Source organism: Piliocolobus tephrosceles, chromosome 1 (assembly GCF_002776525.5).
Source record: "Piliocolobus tephrosceles isolate RC106 chromosome 1, ASM277652v3, whole genome shotgun sequence".
In the NCBI taxonomy this organism is placed as follows: domain Eukaryota; kingdom Metazoa; phylum Chordata; class Mammalia; order Primates; family Cercopithecidae; genus Piliocolobus; species Piliocolobus tephrosceles.
The window spans coordinates 66,343,318-66,357,870 of record NC_045434.1 but is presented as its reverse complement, the minus strand read 5'-3'; the positions used below and the strand labels follow the sequence as shown (position 1 = coordinate 66,357,870).

At 43.5% G+C, this 14,553-nt stretch overlaps 1 long non-coding RNA gene across 1 annotated transcript in view; it reads left to right on the top strand.

Annotated features, from left to right (window-relative positions):
* Positions 1 to 3,037: 3,037 nt before the first annotated feature.
* Positions 3,038 to 14,553, top strand: part of LOC113225216 — a 43,385-nt gene continuing 31,869 nt past the window's right edge. The window contains exons 1-2 of the long non-coding RNA XR_003309880.1: positions 3,038 to 3,172; positions 3,709 to 3,784. This is a non-coding gene — a long non-coding RNA (uncharacterized LOC113225216). The remainder of the gene's footprint in view (positions 3,173 to 3,708; positions 3,785 to 14,553) is intronic.

Here is a 14,553-nt window from a genome sequence, read left to right as displayed (position 1 = left end):
TAAATTTCTATCATTTTAGCCACCCAGTTTGTGACCCTTTGTTAGGCAGTCCTAGCAAACCTAATGCACCTCCTTGGCGATGGTTAAGACTGAACTCTGGGGCAGGAACCTTGCTCAGCTGGGCAGGGCTGCAGTAAGGAATTATGGGGGTCAGCATGCCTTCCGGCTCAAGTGCTGGAGGGAGAGCTCCCAAGGATCCCAAGCCTGCCTTTGCCATCCTCTCCAGACATGGTTTCACTGACAGCGTGAAATCTTGGATCTCCATTTTTTCCCTTTCAATCTGAGTCAGAGACCATGGGGTGCCCTTCAGGAGCTGTGGGTGCAATATGCTTTCCATGTCAGAATTAGCCAAGAAGTGGGCTGCTGTTGCCTTTTTCCAAAGCACAATCCCCACTGCTGGTCCATCTGATAGGTACTCTTGCAAGAGAGGAAAGATATGTTTCATGCCTTTAACCACCTAGAGACTGGACCAGAAAGAATTGCTTTAGCCACTACTCCATGTGCCCTTAGTAATGCTAAGCACACCTCCGAGCAGGTTGGAGACCTCTCATAATACAGATCGTCGATGCAAAATAACTTGTTGGAGCGCTTAGTCAATTTCCAACCATTCCTTCTTCTCTGCTGTATCTCTGGTTGCAGACATGGGTTTGAGCTGTCAGCAAGAATTGTGAATGTTGACTCTGTGTGTGTGTGTGTGTGTGTGTGTGTGTGTGTGATTGAGAGAGAGAGATGGTTGGAATGACTGACATGTATCTTTGATGGCTGTCCAACCAAAAGAAATAGGATTTTCAAATTTCTTGAAAACTGTAGTGATTCAAAATCATTGCCAGGGAGATTTTGAAGTTTCATTAAGAAAAACAGGAAATGAGAGACTCGTAAAACCCAGGGAGGAAATCTGACATTTTGACGCCACTGACTGACTCCATTTGAGGCACTAACAAGAACCGTCGAGCATCCTGTGTTTCGGATTAAACAGATTCTTCTTGATGAGGGAACATTCCCCGCGAGATACCTTTGAGGGCGGACCTGTAGCTTCCATTTGAAGCTATGAAACTATCGCCCTCTGCTGGCCAGAGGCTCTTTGCAGCTAAATACAATGCATCCACCAATGAGGAAAACAAATTCATCTAATCCAGTGAGTCCAGGTGGGATTTTTCTCTCTCAGGTATTTACATATATTTCATTTCCCAATTTATTGGGAAATGAAATAATAAATTGGGGAGGGGGCATTTGGCGAGACAGAATAAAGAAACAGAGTTTTTAATAGCATACTCATTGAAATTATAAGAGGCTATCACAATCAGTAGGGAAAAGGGTTATTTTTTTGTGTAGATGCTTCAACCTGAAGAATTGCTTTTTCTTACTGATGCTACGACTTAAAGCTGCTTACGATGACATTGTCAAATAAGAACCTACGACTGGCCCACCAGGGTAGAGAAAGAGTAGACGCTTGGGTCAGCGTGGCGACTCTACAGTTTGTAGTCTTTCCAGATGAAATAGGGCCAAAGGGAAGTGTAGGGGGAAAGAGGGAGGAAAGTGGGCATAAGAATATTCCTGGCTCCCCTCTTAAGGGGCATCTGTATGACCTGGGAGGCAATTCTTTGAGAAATGAAAAAAAATTGTCCATCCTCCTGATCAATTTACTACGAAGAGTGTGCTTTTTAGGGGGAACAGATACTACCTGAGTGGCCTTCCAGACACTGTGGGGCACTGGTGTGGACCCTCAAAACCCTTCTGTTGGAACTGGATCCCATTTTGACATTTTTGGGCATATTTGGGATATCAGTAGAGATGCTTGGGTGAGGATTCCCTCTCTGTAGAACTGCTTGTGTTTGGGTTATTTGGGTTTGAACTACTCACTTATCTATTAATAATAATCAGGCCTTCTACTATAGTCTCCTCTTATCTTCAAAAATAAAGTTAGCTGGATAGTGATAGAGCAGAATAGTGATTAAAGGCATGGACTCTGGTGTCAGACTGGCTGGATTATAATCTCAGCTGTGTCTCTTATAGCTCTATGACCTGGGTGAGCTATGTAATCACACTGTGCTCAGTTTCCTCATTTATAAAATGGGTATAAATGGTACTTACCCATAAAATGGGCAAGGTTATTGTGAGGGGTAAACGAGTTGATACACAAAAACTACTTAGAACAGTTCCTGGAATATAGTGAGCACTCAATACTTATTTTCTGTCATCATCATCATCATCATTATCAACCAAGACTTAGGAGGCCAAATATTTGTCCCCACTAACCGCCACCCCATTTACTGTGATCATGCATGCTCTTGAGAGTGAAAAGAGATATGCTTGGGTGGTATGGTTGACAGTACTGTTCCATGAAAGGGCTGTATGTACAAAGTGACCCTCAAATGCAGAAGGAGCCAAGTAACCAAAGAAAGAGGCAGACAAATCCAGTTTGTCAGTTCTGAATGATTTATTAGGGGGAACTCACAGGCAGAAGCAAGATCTTGGGTGGTCCCAAGACAGGTGGATCTCTGTACCACAACACCCCCCAGACCCAGGGCTGATATCTTGAAGAAAAAGCCTACATGCTCTGGAAGGGATGTGTAGATGGCTATGGGTGTCACAGCCTTTGATTTCTGCAACTACAAGGGTTGTTTTGGAGGAAACTTACAATGAATAGGTATCCCTACATAAAGAGTAATACATCAACTAGACATTTTGGAGGCATTCCTGGACTCGGGGTTAGTCAGAAGTTTCATGATGAATTACCATTTAAAATAAAGTCATTCTTGTCCCCACAAGTACAAGTGTTCACCAACATCCAATCCACTTCTTCTAGAGACGTGGAAGACTCCTGCCTGGAATGTGGACAGGGCCATGTGAGTAGCTCTGGTCAATGAAATGTGAATGCATTATGTCTTCACTTCTGGGCTGAGACAGTTAAAAGCCCAAACATGATTCTTCAGTTTCTTTTCCTGTGTCACAGCAACAAGAAGGTTATATGTTCCAGAATTTGCAGCTATAAGGTGGGTAGGGGGACCTATGTGGGCCTGGGCTCTTGAGTGACTACGTGGAGCAAAGCTGCACTGACTCTTATCCATGGGTAGCACAAGTGAAAAATAAACTTCTGTGGTGCAAAGTCACTGAGATTCAGGAGTTGTTACCAAAGCAGAGCCAAGCTCAGTGATTCTCCGTCTGGTCCCAGGTAAGTATCGGGGGATGTTTAAGAGAGGCAAACCCTCAGGCAAGCTGAATCAGAGGCTGAGGATGGGGCCAGGCTCTGGGTTTTAACAATTCCCCCAGGTAATTCTGATCTAGCTCAGGTTTGAGAACCACAGCTGTAACTGATCTGGAGTGAAACAGGTGCCAGAAGCCTGAGGTGAGGTCCCACTCTGTCAGCTTCCAGTCACACAGGGAGCTTGCCCCAGAGGCCACCAGTGTTTGGAATGATCCATTCTGCTTTACTTCTTTCCTTTGGCAGAGATATTTAAGCACTAAACACCTGAGAATATTTAACTACAAATAAACTGATGTGGTTTGGCTGTGTCCCCACCCAAATCTCATTTTGAATTATAGCTCCCATGATTCCCATGTGTTGTGGGAGGGACCTGGTGGGAGATAATGGAATCATCGGGGTAGTGTCCCCCACACTGTTCTTATGGTAGTGAATAAGTCTTACTAGATCTGATGGTTTTATAAGGGGAAACCCCTTTTGCTTGACTCCCATTTTTCCTTTGTCAGCCACCACGTAAGAAGTTCCTTTGCTCTTCCTTCATCTTCCACCATGATTGTGAGGCCTCCCCAGCCATGCTGAACTGTGAGTCAATTAAACCTCTTTCTTTTGTAAATTCCCCAGTCTCGAGCATGTCTTTATCAGCAGCATGAAAACAGACTAATACATATACTAGGGCCCAAGCTACTTACCTGAAGTTAAGAAATGACCTGGAAATAGGTTCAACTGTAGCTTTAAGAAGTTGAATTCCCAGTTATATCTGAAACCACCAGGTTTATTGTGTTCTTCCTCATTCTTTGCTTGACATCCCCTCTCTGAAGCAGAGAAGAAAGAGTCTGATGATCCCTGTTTCACAGAGGAGGAAAGTGAGGCTCCACGCAGTCAAGTTATTTATCCACAGCCTGGAGACATAGCTTTGCCCTGCATACAGCCCTACTGCTGCACCTCACACAAGCAGTACTCTGTGAAGGGTTGTAGAAAAATGAAGATACAAAGACATTTGCTGGCCTCACACATTGCTTAATTGTCTGAGCTTGACTGAGTCTCAGTCGGGTGCTCATTGCTGTGCCTGGGTGGGTGCCCCCAGAACCAAAGTTGAGGGCTGGAAAGGAACAATCTGATCCAGCCCTCTCTGAGCCCTTTGCAAGGCAGAGCTGTCCCAGAGAAGTGAGAGCCTGTAGTCAGCAGGGGGCAGTGTTGTTCTAACAAATACTTTAATAATGGCTAGTGAGACGGCTGCCCGCGCATCTAAACTTTGGCAATACTGATGTAATTGAATTGATCGAGGCCAGAGGGTCTGGTCCATTTGAAAAACAAAAACAGTGAGAAAGATGGGCACCTATATACCCATTATCTATACTGGGATTTTCTGCATAATTCTTTCAATGTTTCTGTCTGGAAAATGTTGTAATAAATTTTTGGAAGAAAAAGAGGATGGAGCCCTAGGTTGTGCCTGTCTCAGCCCTGTTGCTACGGGTGGTGCACCCATCTGGGTCCAGACCTGTAGCCAATGGGGGCGGTGGCATGGGTCTTCACGGAGTGTCTTATTCTTGACATTCCTCGTATTCTCCCTGCCCAGAGTTATGCCTCTGTCAGCTCTCTTCTTTGCTTGCTCCTTTTTCTCCTCTGCTATTTCTCCTTCTTCCCGTCCCCCTCATGCTCTCTCCTCTACCTCCATATCTAACTGTGAGTCAGGTGGATGGCTCATGAGTCAGCAGGGCCAGTACTGGCGATATGAGGGCTTAGGTGTGAAAGACACAGCAGAATCCGTCCCTTCAGAGTTTATAGCTGTGGGAAGACAAACCCACAGAGGCAGAACTTAGAGAAGGAAGGTAGGAAAGCACTGAAACCATGTTCTCTGGGCCATAGGATACAAGCAAGTTTCAACCTCGGATTTAACCTGGCAAAGGCTCTCTAGTTGTTCAGGACTTCCTCATCATGAACTTTCTGGAAGGCCTCTTCCATATCCAAACACCCTGCAGGGTTTCCTGAGATAAAGCCCATTCCTATACCCAAGAGACAAGTGGTGGGCTGTGAGGGGGAAGCTCAGCTCAGCTCAGCTCATCCAAGAAGTCTCACATAAGCCTCCTTGTGGTATTCTATAATCCATTCTTCCACCTACCTGAACCACTCCAAGGCTCTGTGACCCAAGGATGACCCAGATTTGAGTCCAGCCTCCTAGGACCACTCCATCCAGAGGCAGAACTCAGCCTGGCTCCATGACCCCAGATACTAGCTTAGCCTTCTGAGAAGGAAGCCATTTCCTGCTGCTCTGCTGCCAGGAGCCAGGATGCCCCATCCGGAACTGGGTGTGGGGCGATGAGAGGCACCATTAGCAGCCATGGCTACACTGGCATTAGCAGATTAATGAGGCTTTTTGAATAGCAAATGTAGCTTCAGCCAACTGTTGGGAATTAGTTAGAGCAAAGCCATGCTGTGCTCTGGCTCTGTCAGCTGGGACCTCCAAAGGAGCTTTACAGCAGGAAAGACGAGACCGGGAGGGAAAGAGTTGAAATTACACCTTCCACATTCCAGACTGGCCCTGTAGGTGTACAGTGACCCTGGGCTATGTCTTCTCATAATCATCGTTTTCTGAGATCATATTGAGAGACATGTAAGGCAATGAGGGGCCTTGAGAGATCACCTTGTCTACCAGCCTGCCTCCACTCAGGACCACATGGCGGTGCTTCTCGAGGTTTAATGTGTATGTGTATAGGTCAACTTGGAACCTTGCTCCCAGGTGACTGCTGATGTTGCTAGTCCAGGAACTACTTTGAATAGCAAGACCCATAGCAGAGAGAGGGAGACAGAGAAACAGATGGGGGCAGGGGAGCATGCTTGGGAGCCCAGAGCACATTTATTTCATTAAGTTGAGATCTTAGTCTTTATAATTCATTCATCATTCATTCAATTTACTTCATCATTCATTCAATAGCATCTATTCTGCTAGGCAGCTGAATTCACATGTATTGGTACAGACAGAGAAGGGTGAAAATAGCCTGGAGTAACCAGAGAGTCTCCTGGGACAGGAGGAGAAGCCTGGGGAAAGCAGAGTGGGTACACGACTGGGCCCCCGGGGTGGGCCTAGCTGCAGTCTAGCAGATGCTGCTGTACTCCTGCCTTCCAGGAAGGCCCTTCCAAAGCTGCAGTGACTACAGGCCCACCGCCAACGCAGGCAGGGGGAAGGGAGAAGTAATGCTCACATCATCTTCTCTTTAAGAAAGAAAATGCATCTTAAAAGCAGTGGGAGTTAATTTGCTCTTCTGTAATCAATCACCCAGTACAGGAAACAAAAACACACGGAGATTCGAGGCAGGCAGGCAGGCAGGCAGGGGGACTCTGTAGAGAGGATGCTCTTTGCTTCATGGGTTTAACAAAATAAATCTTAAGGACATGTGGCATGAGCATGTGTATGTTTTGGTGTGAGGAGGTGTGTATGTGGGGGGCCATGTTTAAAGTGGTGCCAATCTTCTCCAGGCTTCCAAGCAGTCTCGTCTCATCTTACCTCTCTTTTGGTCTCTATGGGGGTAGCAGGGAACTATTATTTCAATTAAGGCTTCTCTGAGCTCTTACCTCTAGAAAAGGAAAAATGGCCATGTGCGGTGGCTCACACCTCTAATCCCAGCACGTTGGGAGTCTGAGGCAGGTGGATCACTTAAGGTCAGGAGATCAAGACCAGCCTGGCCAACATGGTGAAGCCCCATTTCTACTAAAAACATAAAAATTCGCCAGATATGCTGGTGCATGCCTGTAGTCCCAGCTACTTGGGAGGCTGAGGCAGGAGAATTGCTTGAACCTGGGAGGTGGGGGCTGCAGTGAGCTGAGATTGCACTACTGCACTCCAGCCTCGGTGACAGAGGGAGACTCTCTCTCCAAAAAAAAAAAAAAAAAAAAAAAGGAAAAACATCCAGATGTCACCCTGGAAACAAGGAGCTTAGATTTACCTCCACCTTTCAGCTCATCGCTGGCTACCTTCGGTTCCCTCCCAAGCCTTGGCTTCCGTGTCTGTAGAATGGGGAGATTCTCACTCTTCCTTCTCTGTCCCACACCACTGAGGTGAGGAAAATGACGGTGTTACTAAACCTGGTGTAAGGTAAGCTCCAGGGGAACCTGGTGCTCAGGCTATTTCCATCTGAGCCTTGGGAACAGCCCATGACAGTGTTAGGCGGCGGCTGTGGAAACAGCACCCCTTGGGAATGCCATATGGTGTGGCACGCGTTTTCTAACTGTTCCGTCCTCACTGCTCAGAGAAGTGCCCCAGCCAGCTCCCTTTCTCACTTGCTGTCTTTCCTTCCCTGTCTTTTCTTCCTTTTTTCTCCCTTCTCCCTCATACTGTTTCTTTTTTCCCTATATCTATTGTGACTATAGTTCCCAAATTAAAAATTGGGACATAGCCTGACAATATGTCAGAGTATTTGAAATGTGGACATCCACAGGCATTCTGGAATGGGTGAGCTTAACACCCCTCTCCATGTGCTGTCCCCTCTGCCTGTGTCTGCTCTGGGCCCCAACTCCATGGTCATATGATAACACGTTGGGGTGAGTATGATGCCAAATGCCCAGATGTTTAGAAATGCCCAGATGGTAGATTTAATGTTTGCTGTTTTGTATATTCTGGGTGCCCTGTGGACACAATTCAGTAAAAACAAAACATGAATAAATTTTAAAAACCTCTACAACCCAAGCAGTGAGTTGTTTAGCATCTTGTCTTCAAAACAAGTTGTAGAGATTGGGTTTTATTCCTTCCTGCTGGCATTAGTTTGGTGGTATGCAATGCAGACTCCATATAAGCCATCTCTGACCAAATGCTCTGAGTACCTTCCTAGGAAGAGACTCTTCTATGCAAAGAACCCCATTGTTTGGTTTCCTGAAGCCACATGGTCTGTATAACAGTGAGTGTGGTCCCTGGTTCAAATCCCTACCACATCATCCATTTGTCCATCCACCCACCCACCCACCTACATGCTTTATTCCTTCCCTCCCTCCCTTTTTCCCTTGCTCCTTTTCTCCCTCCTTCCCTCCTTCCAAACTTACATGTCCCCTACACACCCTGCACTGTGCTAGATACTGATCCTTGTCTGCTAGGACTCGGGGTTTATTGGGTAAGACAGATGTGCACACAGCAGTTGTAGAACATGTTCATGTGCAATTCTTCCCCAGACCTATCTCTGGATATTTTCACCTTCTCTGACTTCATGTCCTATGCTCCCACCAGCTTCCCTGCACCCGCTGTGTCTCCAGGGTGGGAGCTCAAAATATATTAGAGAAGGGTTCCTCCTTTGTAGCAGAGAGATTTCCTTCCCAAACACATGTGGGTGTCTGGAAGAAAGAGAGATTTATACCCACAAGTTTGAATGGTGTCCTTTTCTCTCCACTCTCTCTAGAACAGCTAGTTGATGTCTCCCCACAGAACAGCAGGCCTCCTGCCATGGAAGGCAGCACCTCTCATCTGGGGTGGGGGACTTTTCTTCCTGCAGAATGTCCTCCCCTTGCATCCCCACCCCCACATGGAAGCAGATGGACAGGGGGATGGAGCCAGTTGTTTCTATCAGTTCTGGCTGGTGTTGGCCTGGTGGGAGAGTGCAACCAAGAAGAGAGAAGGCTTGTGGCTTTGGAGCTTAATTAAACATATTTACAAAGTCCAGGCCTGGTTAGCTAGTGGGGAACAATGAGACAGAGGATGGTATTGCATTATAAGATTAATAAACCAATTAAAGAAAGACTGCAGCGGCCTGGTGGCCCCACTGGGGCAGGAGGCGAATTTGACAGCTGCTCTTTTTTGATGATTGCCACAAATTTCGGATGAAAAGACAGCCTAGGCTTCCCCCAGTCCACGAGAGAATAACCCCAGGCTGTTGTCCTGTCTAATTGCTCAGACTGCTAGTCAAGTTGTTTTGCAAGCCTGTAGGTTGGATGTCATGTTTAGCCAACTGGGGAAAAAAACAAAAAAACAAAAATAACAACAACAAAACAAAAACTATTTTTTCTTCTTCTTCAATCTAAAAAAAAAACCACACACACACACACACACACACACACACACACACACACACATGTATGAGACCATTTATTTTTTCTTGGGATGCACCATTCCCAGGAAGCGTGGAATAGGTTAGGCAGGTGAATTTGGGGAGCTCCTGCAGGCAGTTCACAAAAGAGCCTCCCTGGGGAGAGCCCGCCTCCAGTTGGTCTGTCTCTTGCCCGTTCTATCAACGTTAGCGTGCTGCTCCACAGCTCTGGTTGTCTTGCAATCAGATTACTCTTAGGATTTTTGCACATGTTACATTATGTTTAAGTGACTGCCTCTTGCCATTGCCTGGGACATAATTAGTAAAAACAGGCCCTTATGCAAAGTCCAGTGAAGACTCTGATTTTATGAACCAACAAAACAGGCACCTCAACTCAGGGAGTGGCAGTGGGGAGTGAGACTCAGGCTTCTCTTTTCTCACGACCTCCCCGCCTCATTAACATTATTTTCTCAAGACCCCTAAAGGCCTTCCCCTTTCCTAAACACTCCTGGGCTGGGACTCAAAAGCTCCTGCTCAAAACCAGGAGTGAGGTTGTGAACACACAGTTTCCCTACACGATGGGAAGTGTGAGTTAGGAGCCCGCACCTTCAGTGATAGCCAAAAGCATAAGACCGTGTGTCGGGGCTCCTTTCCCTTGCTTAGCTGTACCAGCCCTGGGAGATCAGGGGCCCCAGTGTTCATGGCATCAGCTGCCTAGGCTTGGTTTTCACAACTGTCAGACTGCTCCTATCAGGAGCTGAAAGGATGCTAAGATGGCCATGAAAGTTTCAGAAAAGGTTCTGGGTATTTCAGTTCCTTCATTTAAAAAAAAAAAAAAAAAAAGGAGGGAGATAGTAATATAGTAAAATCAATTCTGCCCACTTCATAAAATTGGCAGAGAAGCAAGGGGAATAATGCACTTGGAGAGTTCTAGGTAAACGTGACTATTTGTTGTTATCAGGCAGTGCCTTAATTCCTTCCTATCTGGAATAAAATAAGGAAAGAATGACTCAGACTGACTTGGGTCTTACCAATTATGATCCTGGCAACTTGTTGGAACTCTCAGACCCTCATTTTTAAGTGGGAATGACAATGCTTGAGGTCAAAGTATGGCTTTTGGCATCATGATCAGGTTTTTGTCCCTTCCTAGCTGCTTAGTCTTGTAAGATTTATTTTCTCATCTGAAAAATGAGATAATTGCTACCCCATAGGATTATTCTTGAAATTGATTAAAATCATTTATGTAAAGTTTCCAGCTCTGTGTCTGGTACATAGTAAATGCTTAGTATAATAATAACCACACATAAAAATAATCTTTCCTTTTTCTTTTTTCTTTATTGAGACAGAGTCTTGCTCTGTTGCCCAGGCTGGAGTGCAGTGACAAGATCACAGCTCACTGCAACCTCAACCTCCCGGGTTCAAGCAATCTTCCCACCTCAGCCTCCTGAGTAGCTGGGACTATAGTCACATGCCACCACACCCAGCTAATTTTTGTATTTTTTGTAGAGATGGGGTTTCCCCATGTTGCCCAGAAGGGTCTTGAACTCTTGAGCTCCAAAGATCTGCTTGCCTCTTCCTCCTGAAGCGCTGGGATTACAGGCGTGAGCCACCTGGCCCAGACAATAATCTAGATTTTTCTTGTTAATAAATGAGATTATCTAGACAGCATCCTGCATAGTATCTAGCACATCGCAAATATTCAGTAAATAAAGGTCTCCACCTTCTGTCCTTCCTAAGTAGATGAACCAGTCTGTATAATTAAAAAACCCGGCCCAACTCAGTTTTCTTTTGAAAAGAAAGGCTATTGCAACATAGAATGGTTAGAGTCTGAGAAGGTCACATACCTTTAAAAACTGCTCCACAATGTCACTGCTTTCTCCAGGAGAAAAGAAATGGCCATAAGAGGCCGGGAGCCGTGGCTCATGCCTGTAATCCCAATACTTTGGGAGGCTGAGGTGGGTGGATCACGAGGTCAGGAGACCAAGACCATCCTGGCCAACATGGTGAAACCCCATCTTTACTAAAAATACAAATATTAGCTGGGCATGGTGGCATGTGCCTGTAGTCCCAGCTCCTCAGGAGGCTGAGGCAGGAGAACCGCCTGAACCTGAGAGCCACATGTTACAGTGAGCCAAGATCACGCCACTGCACTCCAGCCTGGGCGACAGAGTGAGACTCCGTCTCCAAAAGAAAAAAAAAGAAATGGCCATAAGGAATGAAGTGGGAATAACAAGGACAGAAAAATCACAACTCTACCGGAAGCACAGGGCTGGCCTCTGCTGCGAGGACCCCCCTTCTCCCCATGCTGAAAGACAGTGCCTTTTAGTTTTCCTCACATGTCTCTGAAAGTACTCTGAAAGTCTGTGTAGCTCCTCAAACATCTTTAAGCTAATATCTACAATTTTCTCCATAAGTTTGGAATCATTCCAACAGGTATAATATCAAGGTATTATAAGTACTGACTCTTTAAAATGAAACCATTACTACTTGTTCAATGTATTCAATGGAATTGGAATACTATAGTTATCTATCATCGTCCCTTAAAAACTATGTGACCAAACTGTTCTTTATTATTTCAATTTTTTTTTTTTGAAGTTTTGTACAGGCAGTGTCTCCCAGTGTTGCTCAGGCTAGTCTTGAACTCCTGGTTTCAGGAGATCCTCCCACCTCGGCCTCCCAAAGTGCTGGGATTACAGTTGTGAGCTACCATGCCCAGCCTTAAACTACTATTTAACATTGAGAAATTTTATTTCGTTCTCTAATCTTCTTAAATTCACCTTTGTATTCTAACTCCCACAGAATTTTATTCTAATGTGATATGTTTTTATGCTTGACAGTCTTTTTTAAGTGTACAGTTCAGTAATGTTAAGTTCATTCATATTGTTTGTAATCAGAAATTTTAATATTGTTTCCAAACGTTAAAATTACTTCTTCAATGAGTGATCATTATAATTCAGTGTACACATTACCAAAAAAAAAAAAAAAAAAAAAAAACATAAATTTTGTCAATGCTAACCTAAACATAGTAGAAATTTATTGGGACTATGTTTCCTGATGAGATTAGTGAGATCTTCCAATTAGATAATAAATATTCCTTTTTGCTAGAATAAGAAAGGATATAAATCAATTCTATTCTTTATTGAAAACTTGTTTCACTTTTATAAATGTGCACATTGATTAATTTTGCTTACATGTGTAAGTTGATGGGAACAGATGTTTTATTATGGTAACTTCATCAATTATTTGAAATCTTTTTGGGTTCAAATACTCCAAATTACACAATGATCTATCATCAAAAATTATTTTCGCTTTCAATTCTGTTGAAGGAGAAAAAGACTTCCTAAGGTATTTGTTGCCCATAATTAGAACCATTCACTTTCTCAATTTCTGGGAATATCCCAAAAACCTTTTCCAAAATTTATTTAATGACTATTAATTGCATCTTTTATCCTTTTTTTAAACTTAGCAGCAACTTGTCCCATTCAACTTATTAAGAAAAGATTGAGGCCAGGTGCGGTGGCTCACACCTGTAATCCCAGCACTTTGGGAGGCCGAGGTGGGCGGATCACAAGGTCAAGAGACCGAAACCATCCTGGCCAACATGGTGAAACCCCGTCTTGACTAAAAATACAAAAAAATTAGTGGGGTGTGGTGGCACGTGCCTGTACTCCCAGTTACTCAGGAGGCTGCGGCATGAGAATCACTTGAACCCAGAAGGTAGAAGTTGCAGTGAGCTGAGATCCACTGCACTCAAGCCTGGCAACAGAGCAAGACTCCGTCTCAAAAAAAAAAACAGAAAAGAAACAACACACGAAAAGAAAAGAAAAAGAAAAAAGAAAAAAGGAAAAAGAAACAAAAAGAAAAGATTGAAAAATTAAAATATTGTAAATTTCAATATATCTTTTTCAATACATTTTAAAAAGTCAGATGTATTTGTTTTATTGCATGCTTCAAGTATCTTTTTGACAAAATCATATAGCTCAGATTTAGCTCATTCAATTTATGAAAAATGCCTTGTGCATAATCTGTTTAGCAAAGTCAGTCTTTCTTGTCAAACCAGTCTGCAAATCAGACTCACTTTCTGTAAGAAAACATCTGACTTAAATTTTTAATTCAAATCAACATCATATATTTAAAGGAATATTATAAAAACCACTATAAGAGGGATTACTTATAATCTTGTAAAAAGATTACTAAAAAGCAGTCAAGATTAAAATCATGAAGGATATAATATAATTAATCTATTTTATGGCAAATTATAAAAGCAAGAATAAATCTATATGTTGTTTCTCATTACTTAGTCACAATTAAATGTTATGTGCAGCCAAAAATGCAAGTTATTTATGAAACAAAAGAAAATGCATAATAAAAGTGTGGCAAATATGCATACATATGTGTACTGAGCTTTAGAGTTGGCTTTTGGGAATAATTAAATTAAAATATTGTATATAAAACAGAAATAACTCCTTTAATTTCATTAGACATTGAGATAAACTCTCCAACTGTTTTAACGAAAGAGAAAGGTATATGTTACTAAAGATGAATTGGTCCAGCAGGTAGCATTTAATTTTATTTTTTTGATTAATAGAAGGTATAGGAGAAACAAATTTTAAACATTTTATAAGATGAAATAGTCTCAGGATTGATTGTAATTGGAATACATATTACGTTATTTGATAAAATAGATTTTAGCTACCTATTGAATAATGCACACCACATTCAAAAGAAAGCACATAAAATATCTCTCTGTGGTTTTATCTGGCTTAACTTTAAGTGTTAGTAGACCTGAGTATATTTTATTTGTGTTTAAAAGAATTAACATTACAAACCTGTGCTGCTTTGGCTGTTCAAAGAGCCTTTCTTGCCTTTCTTCCCTTCCCTTTTCCTTCCCTCTTCCTTCCTTCCTTCCTTCCTTCCTTCCTTCCTTCCTTCCTCCCTCCCTCCCTTCCTCCGTTCCTCTCTTCCTCCGTTCCTCTCTTCCTCCGTTCCTCCTTTCCTCCTTTCCTCCTTTCCTTCTTTCTTTCTTTCCTTCCTCTTTTCTTTTTGGTCATCCTAGGGTTGGTACTGAGAATATTTGAAAAGAGTTGCTTATGTTTAATATGTGAGGAAAAACGGACAGTTTTTAGCCTTCGTTATTCTTTATGGTGTCTTGTCTTTGCTCTCCTGGGACCCTGTCAAAAGCAATGCATTCTTGGACAAGCATTGAGGAATGCAGAGAAGAGGGCCTTACCCCAAACTGCCAACATTCCACTGCCCCTACTCTGTAGGATGTCTGATTAAAGACCACTTCTACGAGGGCCCGTTACTGAGCTTGTGGCTTGCTCTTGATTAAAGCAGGGAAGGACT